The following is an 18668-nucleotide window of genomic DNA, read 5'->3' on the forward strand; positions in this document are numbered from 1 at the left end:
ATTTGCTTGTTTTTGATTCCCTATCAAATTCCAAATTCATGCCCACTAGTCGCCTGCCTCCATATCAAATGACTTTCAAAAATTTCCACATGTGATGATGTGGTGCTAATTTATGGTGCCCACTCATTTGATGATATCCTAGATGGCGATTCCTCAGAAATCTCATTCTCATCATACTTGGTTATGGTCCCTTTTGTTGATGTGGTGCACATGAATTGGCCACATGCCTTTCACATTCACTTCACAACCTTTCAAGGAAGTTTTTTTCTAGCACCACCCTTATTTGTCACCTCCCATTTTTATCTAATGTCTTAGCTTCATCATATCCTCTCTTTGGATTGTCTATGCATCCCTCTTCTTAGGTGCTACTTTCATGGTGGACTTCCAACTCATTATCGAGGAAGTGTGTTTGCCTACCACTAAGGCCATCAATAGTGCATGCCTTGTAGCTTACTCACTTTGCCACCCTTCCGTGGGACTCTATCCTAGTTCTCACCCAAAAACCCTATACATCTTGGAGTAGCTTGACAAAAGTACCACCATTTTTATCCACAACCATAAATATACCCTCTCCACCTACTAGGTGTAGGAGAATCTAGCCCTGCCTGACGAAGGTGATATGACAAACCCATCAACACTCTCCATCCAAGTGGTGAAAGAGATCTTTGGTCCCATCACCAACAAAGAATACTAGTTGAGCAACCTCCTTGCACCACAAAAATTGAATTAGGAGACTCTTAAGTTTCTAGTTGAGGCTCTCTAGCTATAGGTGAAGGCATTGAGCATCTCAAAGAAGATAGCTTCTCTATTCTTCTATTGTTGTTTCTTGGGCTCATATCCTCAAGGATTGCCTCTTTGTCAAGGCCAAATGTGTCACCCATTAACTGCAAGGTTGGACAACACTTCACTCTCCTCTTTCTGCTTCTTGCTTTCCCCCCCCACCCTACTTGCCTCATTAGCGGGGCAGACACCTCCCAATCTCATCCTAAGATGGGAACCACTTTAGATAATGTCCCCAACCCTATCAAATACCCCATGGAGAATATAAGGACATGAACTAAAAAAGGAGATCCTACTCACCATGGAGGACACTAAAGACCAAGTCCTCAAAATGGAGGACCACCTGCCTGAAGAATGCCCCAGACCACCAAGTCATTGCCTCAAATTTCTCCCACCCAGAAATCCCACATCCCTCTTCACCCAAGAAGTCCACTTTAACCACCAACCTCTCTAGGAAGCTTTCCCTCCTCAATTCAAAGGGCTAGAAGGACCATTCGGAGGAGAATTGACAATAAGATAACAAGTCCCCCCCAAGACACGCACCAAAAATCCTCATTGGTCACTACAACCTTGGCCACACTTGTCCTCATCCTGACTGAGTTCAGCTAGGAAATGGTATACTGGTCACATTGAACTTTGTTAATAGGTTCTTAACTTGGTAGCAACACCAGTAGTAGGAGCTTACCATGCAAGTTGATTGCCTCAAGTAAGCAAACATTGCCTTCTCTGAGCAACTTTGCCAAAAAGATGCTACCCTCTACAACCATTGGCAACAAATGGAGGCCTACCAGCATGCCCAACTCACCTTTGTTGACAATGTCTATGGTAGATCCAAGCCTAGTAGTAGCAGAAGAGAAAGAATTTGTTTCTTTAGGCATGAGTAGTTGGAGTAGAGAACTTAGAGGAGATGTCATCAAAGAGCTCTATTAGGACTATGAGAGAGAGTAGATTGATCACTGGGAGAAGCTAAAATGCAAATTCCAAGGCTATTGTCCTAAGGGAGTCCTACTCCAGCTCCCACCTCTACCCACTGACAAACTAGATGAGCTAGACCCCAAAACCAAGTCTGCCCCTCTTGCCCCAACCACTACCCATCGTGACCCTATCTTTTTCCCAGCACCAAGGTGAGAGTGCCCCCACACCAACTCTGTCACAATACGCTCTGCCTCCGAGGTCGGTTGCCAAATTCAAACTTATTGCTAGAGTAGATCGGCCAAATTCAAACTCTGTCACAATACGCTTTGCCTCCAAGGTCCGTTGCCAAATTCAAACTCATTGCTAGAGTAGATCAGCCACTCTCTGGATCCTAACATATTGGTTGATTAGAGAGTTCTCACCTAAAGTAAAACACCCCCTACCTGCTAGTGATAAAGGGAAGTAGATCGCCATCACGAAGGAGCCCATTGATATCCTATGCAAGGAGTACCCTTCACCCAAGACACCAGTCCTCAACTTCTTTGACTTCTCCACTAGCATTGCATCTGTGGATCCAAAGTGGTAGATGATGGCTGAACATTGCCATTAACATTGCATCTGTGGATCCAAAATGGTAGATGATGGTTGAACATTGCCAAGCACTTGAGTAGGATAACATTGAGATAGAGAAGAATCCAAGTGCTTCAGCAAGTAGTGCTAGACCTGAACTAGTTCGAAAAGATGAAATATCAACTCCTTTGGTGGCATATCCTAGAAGAAGCACATGCTTGAGTAGAATAGGAGATAAAGAAGGCTTACAATTCTCACCCTGGTCATGATTTTTTTAGGCCACCCTGCCCCAAAGTGTTGCTATAGTGAGGCTACACTGCCCACCTTTAGCCCAAGGCCGAGGCTGTACTTGGACAAGAACCATGTCAAAACCCAATGCCCAAAACCCCCCAATCCCTATTACCCATGTGAGAATCAAGGAGACAATGATTCCCTTCCAAATGAGCTAATCTTTGAAAACACCTTGGCCTATACCTCTGACATCATGAAGTTAGCTAGCATTACCCAACTCCACACCTGCCTCACTTAGTCTAAGGCCCTATCCCTCAAATGATGGCACTAGATCCATGCCCTTCTTAGTGTCGAGTTTGGCCAGTACAAACTCAAACAAGAATAAATTTAGGATTTCCTCATTTTGATCACTTTTGAATAGGCCTAGCTAGAGTAGCAAATCTAGCTTGGTGGCCTTTACTTGGAGAAGCTCACCGATAAAGCTCATCTACCACAACATTTCACATCTGCCTCTTTAGACTTGCATTGACCTATGGCTATACCAACACCACCTCTAGTACAAACCTCGCTCAACACTCCACCACCCACTAAGAGGCCCAACAGTACCTCGTCTTTGGCCCCCACCCAATCCCAACCCATCTCACCCTCTACTACCTCCCCTCTCACCATCATCCATCCTAGTGCCACCACTACCATCAACCCAATTCCAAGCTGATGATGCACTTGACATAGAGAACCATGCTGACATCATCAATTAGTTATATGGGTATGAGTCCACCATGCATGCCAATGTTAAAGGTAGTGGAAGTCAACAACATTTAAGCTAGAGTCACTAGCAGTGCATTAAGGAGCTGATAGGTGCATATGTAGTAAAGGCTATCAAACATGGGACATGCATGTAGAGAATATCTTGCTACTTGGAATGGCACATGGGAAGAGAGAATGCGTCATTGTAGGTAGTGGCATATAAAATGGTAGGGAGTGAATCATGGTGGTTGGTTGTTGTTCAAACATACTCATAGTCTTGGAGGCTAAGTAGCAAGGAGTCTGCTTGCTCCATGCCATATTCTACTTGAGTCTTTTGGCCAAGTCTTCGTTCATTGGCATCTTGGGTGTCAATTTGTTAGGTTGTGCAAAGTATTTTGTTACTTTCATTGACAATTAAGGTCTAAACATACCCCATAAAGAAAAAGGAAAAAGTCTTAGCTATATTTTCAATGTTGGCTTGCTTTTGTTAACCAGTTTGGGTATAGGCTAAAAATCCTATGATCTAATAATGGGATTGAGTATGTATCTAAAGATTTTAAGTAGTTTAGTGATGAGAGGGGTATTAAGCGTGAATTGACCACCTTGTACACCCTATCCTAGAATGGCATGGATAAGTGCATGAACATGACAATTCAAGAGAAAGTTCATTAGCTAGGTAGGCTTACTATAACACTTTTGGGATGATGCAATTACTATTGTCATATATTTGATTAAACAATACCCATACACTCTCTTGACTATCATGTTTCAGAGGAGGTAAAACCTCCATCATATGCTCATCCACATGTCTTTGGTTGTGAGGCTTTTTTCCATGTTCCCAAGGACAAGTGTAATAAGTTGGATCCTAAGTTTGTGAAATGCATCTTTTTTGGTTATGGGGATGATAGTGAGATGGGGTATCACTTATGAGATCCGTAGGCTCAAAGGGTCATCCACAACCATGATGTTATTTTCTATGAGTAGAAAATACATTAAAAACTTGAGAAGGTCATTGATGTATGCAAGGTGATATTTCAAGAAGATCCTATTGCTACTATATAGCTAGCTAGACATAAATTGATAGTCCAGTGCCCCAAGATCATAATGTTAGATGGGAGGTAAAATACCCATAGAATGTTTTGCAGTATTCTACTCGAGATATACATTAGGCAGAGTGGCTTGCACCCTCTATGGTTATGTTATGGCGATAGATGTTGGTGAGCCTTTTACCTATGATGAAGTCATGTGTCGAGGTGATAGTCACTCTTGGAAGAGGGCCATGTATTCAAAGTATGACTCACTCTACAAAAAAATCATACGTGAGATTTGGTTCCTTTGTCTAGTTAAAAGCATGCTTTGCTATGAAAGTGGATATACAAGTTGAAAAGTAACCCTAGACATGCCAATCTAGCCTATAAGGCCAAATTTATTGCTAAGGGTTTTAAATAGGAGAATGGTGTTAACTTTGATTAAGTCTCCTCTCTTGTAGTCAAGATGACTACCCTATACTTTGTATTGGCTTTGGTTGCATAGCTAGATCTAGACACCTATCAAATAGATGTTAAGATAGCTTTCTTACATGGGGATTTATATGATGAGATTTATATGTAGTAGCCCAAGATCTTAAAATTAAGAAAAAAGGAAAAATAACACCTAGTATGCAAGTTGAGAAAGAGCCTTTATGGCCTTAAGCAGGCACCTAGGCAATTGTACCATGATTTCAATACTTTCACATATTCATAGTATATTCACAGGGATATAGTTATAGTGATATGGATCCATGTTTATATACAAAGAATGCCCATGATGGAACCCTTATGATATTGGTACTCTATGTGAATGATATGTTGATTGCTAGGAGTGCTTGACATGATGAGCTAGATGCGTTCAAAGGTCAACTCAATAAGATATTTGATATAAAGGATATGGAATAGGCCTCACATATCCTTGGGTTGGGCATAACACACAATCTCTCTAAGGGTCTCCTTTACTTTTCATAGAAGAAGTACATCAAGAAGGTTCCTAAGCGTTTCATAATGTAAGATGTTAAGACTATTGGATAACATTTACCTTCTCATGTGAAGGTTAGTTAAGATGATTTTCCACAGTCTAATGAGCAAAAAACCAAGATGGCCAAGATCCCTTATGCATCGCAATGAAAAATTTGACGCATGCCATGATATCCACTCGTCTTGACATAGCATTTGCAGTAGGATTTGTGGCATGCTATATAGCTGCACTTGGCAGGTGACATTGGGATGCCATGAAGGGTATCATGAGGTACCTTACGGACACTATACATGTATGTATATATGCTATGGTGGCCATGATATAGGAGCTGTGGGATACAATGGCTCTGATTATACAAGACATGCAAATAAATAGTAGAAAGTCCAACCACACCACTAGCTATGTCTTCATCTTTACTAGAGGTACTATTTCTTGGATGTCCGTGGTGGAAAAATGCATGGCCCTACACACACACACACACACACACACACACACACACACACACACACACACACACACACACACACACACACACACACACGCACACACACACACACACACACACACACACACACACACACACACACACACACACACACACACACACACACACACACAGAGTATATTACAGCCACTAAGGCTTGCAAGGGGGCTCTCCAGTTAGGCCGTTGGTGGTAGACCTTGGTATTACTTATGTGGTCTCTACATTGCACATTCAGGTTCTATGAGTGCTATTCAATTGGACTTGTCTTCCATGGAAAGACAAATCACATTGAGGTGCATTGACACTTTATCATAGAGGTCATTGAGGACAAGTCCATAAAGCTTGTTAAAATCTCAGCTAACCAAAATCTTACAAATCTACTCACTAAAGGTCTCTCAATGGAGTATTTTTGCCCTCCTTAGGAAGCTAATGGGTGCTAGATAAGATGACATATTTTCTCATCCTATTATATTTTATGTACATTTGTAGTTTGTTACTTTTTTTCCATTTTCTCCTCTACTTTGCAACTACCTTGTTATTTTATGTACCTTGCAACTACTTTGGTAGAGAGACTTCTTCCGGACCCTAGAGGTGATAGCAAGGAGGATAGTATGGAGAGCAACCATAAGGATGATTACCGATACCCTTTTGATATGTATAACTCACTCTTTTGAATGCTTAGCTTGATCATTTAGTATTTGCTAGTCTACACTATTCATATAGTGCACATGATGATAGTTATATGATATGTGAATGATTTTTTTGCTTGCATTGCATAATTTCTTATTATTAGGCAAACCCATCATCTCTTTCATAGATGCATTAGCATGATTATGATTTTTATAACAATCAATTTGCTTACAACACTACATAATGTTTATAAATTTGACACTTTTCCAATGTTCCTATAGTGCATTGCCTTGCTATGTTGAGATAATTGTGACCATCATGAGCATGGATGCATGCTATGTTCGAGGTCTAGAAGTAGATGCAAGTTGGGCCAAAAGTATATAGATGATAAGAGAAAGGAGGGTTCCTATTGTTAGTATGCTATTGAAGAAAGATGTGTTATGTCAAGTTGGATTGCAAAACAATATTAATATGTAATAATCTTTGAAACAAATAATATCTACTAATTCTACCTCAACTTTGCCTTTCTGTTGTTTGACTACTACTAGATTCATCTTTTTGTCTATCAATGGTCTTAAAATTTGAAAAAATATCATGATTTCTACTTTTCTCGATCTCATCATGCTCAATTTAAGTTAAGTTCCATGTGGACAAGACAGTAGTAAGCCAATGCCTACTACCACTTCAACCTATTCGATATCAATGAATGGATAGGTAAGTTCTAGGAGCCCATCACACACATTAAGGATATAAGGAGGTATCCATGGATTTTATACATTTTGATGGACAGTGGCATTATGGAAAATTTTATGAATAAGAAAGCAATGGATTGTTTGCATTGTCTTCCCATTGAATTATAATAGCCCATAAAGATTCATGTAGTTAATACAAGGGCCAAACATCCTAGAATTTTTTTCCCTCTATAAACTATTGATTTGTTTCCCCTTCATTCTTTAGAATATTTGTCAAAATACATGTTCTAAAAATTTTTGGTATTATGTGGCTTAATTTTCAACATGTTAGCACATGTTGCAAAAAGCATCAAAATATACATCACAAAAAGAATTGGTATTACTCGTCTCTAAACAATTAAGTTCTATGCCATAATTTTCAGAATATACATCACAAAAAGAATTGGTATTACTCGCCTCTAAACAATTAAGTCCACTTCTGTGCCATAATTTTTAGCTAGGTGCAAGGGGACTTGAGAACACATTTGGGTGCTGATTTCCTCATTTGCAAAGTGAGATCCCTACTATTCATATTTGGGGACTTGAGAACACATTTGGGTGCTGATTTCCTCATTTGCAAAGTGAGATCCCTACTATTCATATTTTTTATGCTATCATAAATGGAATAATATGTAAATTTCTATTAAACCTAGTGATAACATGCAAATGAAAATGCTCCTTTTAGCAATTACAAGTAAACATAAAGAACATTGATCATGAGATATAAACATAATAGAGATAATACAAGTTTTGTATAAATATCCATGAACAAAACATGTACATAGGAAATATTAAACACGTTGAGATCTCTAGTTAGAGGCCACACTCTCACATAGTAGCTTTCCATAATAATCTTGTAATAGGAAAATAGAAATATTTACATTTATGTCAATTGAATTGTAAAGAGGTGGAAAGACATTTGTATTTCCATGGAAAAATGCAAGGGGAAAATACTAGCTACATTTGCTTGGTATAAAATATATAAGAGACATATTTTTTTCATAACTATGCAATGATAAAAAGCATATTTCACGTTCACCTTTTTGCTAAGCTTTCATGGCTACTCTCACCTTCTTTCTTTTCTTCTTGTCTTTATCCCTCTTCTTCTAGACTTTCAATGTCCTATGTCTCTATCTTTCGCAATCTTCTCTCTCCTCTCTTTTTCCTCTAGTTCCCTTTCTTGATAAGTGGTATCAAAGCTAGATGCTTTTGATCCATTTGTAGTTACCTTTCATAACCATTATAAACATATTTCTCTCAATCAATCTATTTTACCACAGGTACACCAAGTGCATGCTTTGGTCTATGAGTAGCAATGACTAATAGTCCATCTATAGGTAGTAGACACTATATCTAGAGCTATTCACTAGAGCTCTAGACAAGTTTGGTAGAATCAAGGTCAAAATGGCAAGTTGTCACTAAATTTCAAGAAAATTCGAATGCCTTTTTGACCAAATGGATTCTACAAAAGTTAGAGAATGTTAGAACCTTAGTTATTTTTGAAGAAGAACCTTCCCTTTCCTCTTTTCTAACTTTCTTGCAATCTTTCATGGAGTACCCTAGATCTCCACTCCATTTTCTTTCAAAATCCTCAACTTCCTTAAAAAATGGACGGTAGAAGGCATTCCTTAACCCTATGAGCAAGAGATCGACTACCATTTTGCTTTAGTTTGAACCCACTTTCAGGAGTAGCAAATGAACACAATTTTCACTATTCTTTAGCACTTAAGGCCATGAAAATCAGCCCATCATCAATTAATGCTTGCTACTACCTATTATATCCTTTGGAAAGTTTATGTTGCAAGAATGGAGCATCTCTTCTTTGATCTTGGAATTTCTTTCTCTTGAAATCCTATAAAGTTTGCAGAGGCACCCATAGCTTTCATCTTCAATCTCCCAAATCTTGGACACATGAAGCTTCTTCTCTAGCTTTTATGGCTTGTATACATCAAATAATATTGAAGAAAGCATCAAGATTGTGAAGATTGAAGGCATTCTTGCAATTGACATTTCTTATGGAGTGAATATTTGGATCAATTGTTAATTTCAATCCATTATCTCATACTAGAGTATTTAATCTTACTAAGGAGTATTGGAAGAGTGCATGGGAGTTGCCATATTGAAGACTAATAGGCCATAGATCAAAGGATTGATGGAATTCGGTATCTTCAAGCTTCCACATATCAAATTATTTGAAGAGGTATTTCTTGAAATATCCTTTCTAATCTCTCTAAATCCACTTGATGCTAGAAATATTAATCCAACATTGATCCTTATTTTCAATTTTTCATAGTTTTGATTGTTTGTTAGTGAAAAATTGGCATCCCTAGACTCATTCATAGTGGCTTCTTTACATATTCATGCTACCATTACTTTTGGGATTATGGATTGATTAATCTTTGATTCTTTTGTGTTTGTTCAATTCATAAATATATAAAATTGTAAATGGGTAAGTAGGCCATTCAGTCAATCATTGATTAGTAAGGTATTCTATCTCCCTATTCAATGAAATTCTTAATTCCCTCACATATTCAAAAGTTTTCCTTTCAATTCATGCATATCATCATTGTCTTTGTTTAACATGACAATGCCATGCTAATGATTCTTGTTGAGAAAAATGAAATATATAAAAAAAGGTAGCAAGTCAAAAGAAAGGTGACCTCCCTTACTATTTAGGACTCAAAAGGGAACTTTGTATACCGCTCAAGGATTCAAAGCCCCTATAGAGAGTCCTATTTGGCATCATATTATCCCTTAGATAGGTATCCAAACGTGGAGGATTGAAGAAGAATACATTCCTAAAGAAATAGTGAAGATTTTACACTTCTATAGTGATCTACATGTTGCTATAGGTTTAGACAAGGAATTCATAGGCATGTAGAGGGTATTACAGGGCTTTTATGAGTTATCTATAGATATCAAAAGATATTTGAAAGCTTCCAAAGGTGGTATTCAATTTCTATAGCATACCATAGTGTACCTATAGGTTACAAAAGTATTCTATAGGGATTTATAGGGTTAAAGTTGGATATATAGACCATTTACAGACTTATATAGGCAGTGATTGATTTTAGATGGTTTTTGTTAGACAACTTTTAGCTCTAAAATGACTTTTTTTGTTATTCTAGACTCATTCTTGAGCTTAGTTCTTTGTTTTTAGGGGCGTACTCAATGTGAATAAATTTTTTCGATAATAAGATATGTATATCAAAAGCTATCTTATTTTTTGAAATAGGAGGTACTACATGATTGCATAACAATGTCATGGCATAAGGGTTAAAACAAGGCCCAAGAGCAGTTAACACAACAAATAATAGATTCTCTCATGGATAACAATAAAAAAGGACCCTCCAATGATGCTCAAGTTCTTGGAGAGCTTAGCCAATTGAATAGTACCTTCTGTGGAAAACGAGACCCGTCATGCTATAAGACACAATGAATTGGTGGCAACCCATTGATCAAACTAAGTCAGCCATTGAAAGGCTTGTGGAGTTTAACACTAATATTTCATAGAAAATTGCATAATCTAATGCTAAACTTATGGCTTCATGCTCATAATGAATGGCATTTCACATGGGGAGGAGGAGAATAGGGAAAAAGCACAAGCTACTGTGGATATGGAACTATTTCAGTCACTCAATTAAAATTCACAGGGCATTATAAGAAAATGGGAAATTCCCAACAATCAATTTGAAATAAACAACCTTCTAAAAGGGAAAACACCATTTTTACAAAGAAAATCTAATTTTTATGGGCAAAGAGAATCAATTCATGTAGGAATATTTCAATAGTCCTTTGAAATAACATTTTCAAGGAATACTAGCCAAATGTAGCCAACGTGATCAAGTCTACAACGATTGAGAGCTAAGGGATAATATAGTGTTATTGAAATAGAATATACTATCATTGTCTCCTTTTGATCTGGAGGAATGGATCTTAAACCTTGAGGCTTATTATGTCATTTTTCCAAGAAGTGATGAATACAAGATACATTTTGCAACCCTACATTTGGAAGGCTTTGCACATCCTTGATGGTCCTACATGAAGAAAGAAAATCATATTGTATACACCCCTACACCTAAATGTCAAGCTGTAGATTGATGTTGGGACAAAAATTGAGAATGTAATCATGTATAAACAGATGGTGGGCAGCTTGACCTACTTGACTATTACTTGACCTGACTTGAGTTATGCTATGGGGTTTATTAGTCAATTTGTGCAAAAGCATTGCAAATTGCATTTGGATGCAGTCAGGAGAATCACGAGATATGTAAAGGGTATGAAAAATTATGGGTTGTTTTATGCATATCGGAAACCCCTTGACTTGACAGAGTATACTAATGCTTATTGGGCTGGTTGTGCCTATCATAGGAGGTCAATCAGTGGATATGCATTTGGATTGGATAGCAGCATGATCTATTGGCAAATTAAAAAGCAGCCTACAATTGCATTGTATAGTACTACAGAAGCTGAGTATAGGGGTGTGGCCTTAGCGGCCTGTGAAGATGTTTGGTTGGTGAAGTTACTGAATGATTTGGGGATACACTTGGACAAAAAAGTGAAGCTGCATTGTGATAATATGAATAGTGTGATGCTTGCAAGCAACCCCGTCTACCATGCAAGATCTAAACATATTGAATTCCGTTACCATTTCATTAGAGAAATGGTACTAGCAGAGTAGATTGACTTGATGCATGTGAAGAGACTAAAGACTAGGTAGCGGATAACTTTACCAAATCACTTGGTAAAAAAAAGTTCATCTATTTTAGGCAGCTACTTGGAGTGTTACAGATGGTTTGAGCTTGAGGGGGAGTGTTAGAAATCAAGCTCCACCCGTATCTCTTTATGTCTGTGTGACTAACCAACACCAGTTGGATACAGTTGTTCATGTGTGTGACATTAATAAGTCAAGAACTAACCATAGTTAGATGATGGTTAGCGAAACCTAGTGTAATAGTATCTCTTTCAGTTAGTAGACTAAGTGAATGGAATAACGAAGAAGAAGAAGAAGAAGAAGAAGAAGAAGAAGAAGAAGAAGAAGAAGAAGAAGAAGAAGAAGAAGAAGAAGAAGAAGAAGAAGAAGAAGAAGAAGAAGAAGAAGAAGAAGAAGAAGAAGAAGAAGAAGAAGAACTAATGCTCATGGGTTATGCTCCACTCTCTGTCTCTCCCTCTCTTACAATAAAAAGGTGGCACAAGACTTGGATGTCTTGGTTTCTAGACCTTATACTATGTTTACAGATGTCTTTTTTTCAGATTAGTAGGATGCTGATTGTCATGAGAAAGAAGAATTGGTTCAAAAAATGTCTATGTTGAAGTTTAAGTGTCAATAGTTGGAATTAAAGTTGCAAAATGCTTTGGAAGCAAAAAGTCATAGTGAAGATTATGTAGTCACTTTGCTACAATAGAAGGCTTTTCATGTAGCTGATGATAGTGATGTAGTTCAAGAAGTGGTCAATGAAGTTCATGAAGAGTTTCATGTTGTGGAAAATGATTTAAATGTAGATCATGTTGGTCAACATTCAAGAGTTTTGATGTCTTCATGCAAAGACATCATTATTTATGTTCCTATCTCATTTTGGTTTGTTATACTTGTCGGTTCTTGACATTTACTATATCATTTTTTATTGGCACTTAGAATTAGTTATGCATCTACACCAGAGGGCTTTGAGTATCATAGAGGGGCTCTACTCATTACTACTTAGTGTGGCTTATTAAGGGGTGAAAGGTCTCTAGCAAGGCACAACTATGTTCTTTGGGTGATGTTGTATGTTACTTAGTTGCTTGTGGGTTCGTTCCTAACTATCCCAATCGGGCTATGCCAAGTGTTAAGGCTTGAATTCCACTATATATTTAATGTTATTTCATACCTTAGTCTTTGTGCATATGTAATCATGTGAGATGATCCTATGTAAAAATGATCTTATATGTCATATGATGTCTTTACTTGAAATACATGTGTTTGTCTTGATTCAAGCAGTTTATCTTTTGATATGAGATGAATGAAATAGAAAATGCAAGATGATATCGCCATGGTTTGCTTGTTGCTAATGGTTGAACTTTACTGTCGTGTTTTGTTTCCTTGATTATTGAAGTTGTTGATTATGAATTAAATGTTCATGAATGATTTGAGCTACGATTGATGGAAATTGTGCAACAGTTATGGTTGTATTAAATTTCTATGTTTCAGCAAATCTATATGTTCTTTTATTTTATGTTATGGTTCCAAATACCCAGACCAATATGAATTTCTTGATTCCTAGTTGAATCCAACTTGACCTTTATTGCTATGCAAATGTCACACTTAGAGAACATACTATTTTTTTATAAATAGATTGTCTTGAAGATTGTGTACCACAAGCTTGAGAAAGTTGGTTGAGATAGCATTTCGTAGTTGAATGTGACCAAAGTGTCATTCGCTTTCACGAAAATATCAACTTATTTGTACATCAATGGTAGCACCCGTTTTATTTCACAACTCCCATGCATAGACATTCTTGACTTGTGTAGCATTTGATTTTCATTGTCAATGAAACCTTGTATGAGCAATTTTTCCATCTCCACATGTGTCACACCCTTCCTAATTATTCTAGTGTATCCATGACACATGCTCCTTACACCATCTATGAAATTTTTTAAAGCTTGTAGAGTGTTGATTTTCCTATGCCATGAATTACATACCATGCTTTATTACAAACTTTTTTTCCATAAAATGTAAACTCAAAGTAGTCCTTGTCTTAGCAATGTTCGTATGCCATTGTCATATAATCTAGTATATGCATACCTTGACTAGAATAGCTTTGTCCCCAAAAGTTTGACCTCACTTGCATGATTTTAGAGTTATCTCCAATTTGGCAATATCTTTGTTCACAATAATCAATTGTTGCAACTTGATGGATCTTTGCAATATCACATTTTTTACCAAAAATAGAGTTCCTATTGATTTTTTTGAACCCTTACTCTATACACATAACTTCATTTCTTCATTGTCCCATCTATGCTATCATAGTCACTAATCACAACATCCTCTCCTTTGGCATCCTCATTTTGAAAAAGAAAACCTACTTCTATACTGTCACTCCTAGCTTCAATACTATTGCCATTATTATGAAAAATTGCATCATCTTCATCTTCATGTTAAAACCATCTAGGTTCTCAAAGAGATCAATATTTTCATCCATTCTTTCATCTTCAATACTATGAATAGTAGAACATGGTTTCTTGTCTCTCAAGGGTTCACCATTCTCAAAAGTGACTTCACTAATAGGCCATCCAACTAAATTCAAACTTAACACATCCATTTCACTTGGTTCTGATGGATCCAAGGATCCTTCAACAATGATACCCAAGTTACTTTCCCCTAGTTTGCTATAGTTTATGGCCTCATATGGGTGGACCAAAAAAACCACACCTTCACCAAGTTTTGTGGATCTATTGTTATTCCATTGGATATTTTAAACCCCCATATCTCCCCTTAATTATCAATTATCCTATTAGCCCTCCACTCTTTATCGTAACGATCATCTAAGTATTTTTTTAAAATAAATAACTTGTAAAATTTTAATATAGATACTGAGACATCCCCTCCGGCCATCATATAAATAAATTGTTAATTTTCTATTGTTTATAATTGGGTTAATGATTATAGTTATTTTCCAACTTAGCAATTATCATAAAATACCCTTACATTATTTTTCTCATGTCATACATTAACACATTGTGTATACTCTTAATTATGTCAAATCAAAAACACCATGCTTATATGGATATTTTCTTTCACAAGAATAACATTTAATAGGTTTTTTTAAATTAATTCCTATAAATTTTACTAAAGCATAAAATTTTTGACTTCCAGCTTTTTCATGGAAAAATCATAATTTTTATTGATGAAAAACATAAAATTTTAAATGAAAATTGAAATTTTACTAAAAAATAACCATTTTTTGAATTTTCCAACATGCTAAATGATCTCCAAATATTATCAAAATATCTCAATAAACTTTCACCAATAGAATTCATGGGAAAACTATTATAACTCATAATTATGCAACCAAAAATTTTATAAAAAATCATCTATGCCATTTTAAAGTATTTTTAACTATTTTTATTTTTAAAATATAAAAGAAAATATACATAAATACTAACAACTATTCAAAGTTGAAAATGAGGCTCAAAAACATTTTATAAAAATTATAAACCAAATAAATGTTTACATTACATCACTTATTTCTATTAAACGAGGTAAGACACTTACGTAAAGTACGAGAGTCGCAATTACGCTTTTGGAAATTGTGTACTTTGTAGTCTAGCCAAGAATAAGTCTATCCAGTCATTGTGCACAGCAAACTCATGATTTCTCGTCTCCTGATAGATCCATTTGCCAATTGTATGGTTGCCTTAGGAATGGCCCCTTAGAACTCTTTTAGATTAATCTTGATTAGTTTTAAGCTTGAAACTATGGCTTCCATGGAGTTGGGGATGAAGACTTGTGAAGGAAAGGAGACTAATTGATTATCTTCTCAATCTATCCATGAAATCATGTGCAAGTCCAGGTGATTGGAAGCCCAAAAATCATTATACCAACCTGCCACTTCAGTTTAGGTGGGTACAAAGAACAAGTGTAGAAACTAAGTCCCCTTTGTGACCACAAAAAGTACAATCAGAAGAGAACGCCAAGCCATGCATTCCTTGGTAAATCTCTTAGGCCTCCTTGAAATATAACTATTGTAGAGCATCAGGATGATGTCTAGCGTGCCCCCTCCTAATGCATCTCCAAAACAAAAAGAGAAAAAAAAAGAAAAAGAAAAGAGAAAACAAACAAAGACCCACACAAAGAAAAAGGAAATAAATAATGAGATTTTCCATGTATATCAAAGTGCCATAAACACTACACCTAGGGGTCCTCAGATTAGGGATGTTTGATGGCCTTAGTTAGTCAGCTCCGTGCCTAATCCCCTAGCCCTTCCTGCCCCCCCACTTCACACTTAGGGCACATCAAGGGCAGGAAACACTTGGGGAGTTTGTGCTCGCCTACGGTTAGATCTGTCTCCCCAAGTGACACCCACAACACCTCCCCTGTACTCAAATTGGGTCCTCAAGTGTGGGACAACACCACAGGATTCCTTGAGGTTTGAGCTAACTCCCAATTTCACTAGCATGAACACCATGCAATACTGCACAGTGTGGTAGACATGCCCCCAGATAGTGCACTTCCTTTTTCCGTTCTCAGGTATACTCAACAATGGCAATCAACCACTAACATTGAAGGCCCCCACTACTCAATCAAATCTAATCTCGGCCTCTGCAATCTAATCTTGACGTCAATGAGCTCAGTTATGCTACATCGTGTTGTCAAAATCACAAATGATGTCTCAAGAAGCCTTCAAGTGTACTTCTCCTCAACAATGCCAATTTTTTCCACCCCATTGAACCCTTGCTTCATCCATGCATTGCTACGAGGAACCATACTAGCAGTCTTCTACCTACGTAATATCTAAGTATGCACGTGCACTCACATAATATCTACACCACAATTTATACAAAGTTTGGGTCCTCAAGTGCAGGACAATACTCTCAACTTGCTTAGAGTTTGACATGTCTCCCAAACTAATCAAACTACGTCTTGTGCACAATAAGAAGACTAGCACTAGCCTCAGGGAGAGACCACATATGAAGGTTTTCAATCGCAAGTATTGAAAACTCCAACAAAAGTGTCGTTAGCCCTTCATCAACACTCAACTCTAAATTCTTATCCTTTATCATCATGCAAGCCCACCAAAGAATCCTCACATGCAAAATCCCTAGAATACCAATACCTGTGGCAGCCATGAGTGCAACTCCCAACAAAGGATAACCCTATCTCCAACTACAATAACCCTATCACCACCCAATCCTACCACCAATGAGCTTCATTCGCACCACCACCACAACTCCTCCATGGCAAACCACAGTAGTCCCTTTCAACCATGTCTTTGGTGCATGTGAAAGCCTATTATCTATGACAATGAGTGCCACGGGACTAGCACTCGTTTATGATGCGCAGATCGGTCGCAGATAGCTCACGTGGTGAATCCCGGAAGGTCCCCAAGAACAAAGTACTCTACTTTTTAGCACAAAAACCCATGTAAAAGCAAGCACGACATGAGGCAAGAGACAAATTGGGTTCAATCTCCCCCATGCCTTGTGTGAGCGCTTCACAAAGCATGTATTTAATGTATATTTCCAATCTTCATGCTAAAAAATTAGCCCAATTACAAAAATATGACAAGCTTTTAGCTTTTGAGTTTGCTTTCTACCAAAAATAGGAAAATAAAGCTAATGGATGGTGCCCATAGAGTCTGGCACGCCCAATCTCAATGTCCAAATAGAAATAACATATCCAGGCGCATAAGCGCATACAAAATAATAATAAATAATCGATGTCTCTATAGACATAACAAAATATAGGCGTGGCGCCTATCAAAATATAGTCCAAAGTCGAAAACCCGCTAGACTCCAATGCTTTCCTCCGCCACTGCTGCTATCTCTACACATCAACTGAAGCATTCACAATCGTTAGTAAAATAACACAATTAAACCGACAAAAGTGAATACCTAGCAGTCTTCAGCTACATAAATAAATCAACTGGTTAGAAATAAATCCTAACCTTAATTTATTACGAGTGCGCACTCTAAGCTTATAAACGTTTATTAATTTAATATGCATTTTGCGGAATCACCCGCTATGGAATCACCCATGTACACACTAAATTAATGAAACGCCCGAAAAGGACAGGCGTCCCCATCAACTTCTCGCACAAAGAATCCTCTTTGCGTATGAGCCCCGGTCATCTAAGTTTACGGAATCCACCGTAAAACCTCACGGAATCCACCGTGGAATATGCCTCCTGGCATCATACCCCCGGGGTGGGATAGCAATTGACCTCAATTGCTATTAGCTCAATGTGGAGCTAACAGAGTGGGGAAAGCATTTAAGTCTCTAGCGTGCATCCATTGGGCTTCCTCTACAGGATGGTTCTTAAATTTCACTAGATATCTAGAATACCTTCGGCCAGTTCTAGTGGTCATGTAGTCAGTGTCTATAATGGCTTCTGGTTCAAGTATTTCAGTCTCTTCTTCTAGTAAAGGTGGGTTTTCATAGACAGGGTGGATAGGTAATTGGCCTCTAAATGGTCTCAATAAACTAATATGAAATGTATTATGAATTTTCCAATGAGATGGCAGTTCTAACTTGAATGCATTGTCATTAATCTTATGAATGATTCTAAATGGTCCGTAGAATCTAGGAGCTAATTTGACAACTGGATGTCTATCTACACTTTGCAGTCTACATTTTTCTATTCTAAGCCAAACATAATCATCAACTTTGAAATTCATGGCTTGTCTTTTCTTGTTGGCTTGTTTGGTATATGATTGTTGGGCTTTAGCAATCATATCCTTTACCTCATCAAAAATAGTGTTATGCATAACAGCAATATCATCAGCACTCTGTATTCTATTAGACAAAGATGCAACAGGGGTAGATAATCTATATCCATAAATAACTTCAAAAGGTGCTTTCTTTGTAGATGTGT

This window comes from Lygodium microphyllum, chromosome 22 (genome assembly GCF_053477565.2).
Source record: "Lygodium microphyllum isolate KBCC chromosome 22, Lygodium_microphyllum_v1.1.10, whole genome shotgun sequence".
Classification (NCBI taxonomy): Eukaryota; Viridiplantae; Streptophyta; class Polypodiopsida; order Schizaeales; family Lygodiaceae; genus Lygodium; species Lygodium microphyllum.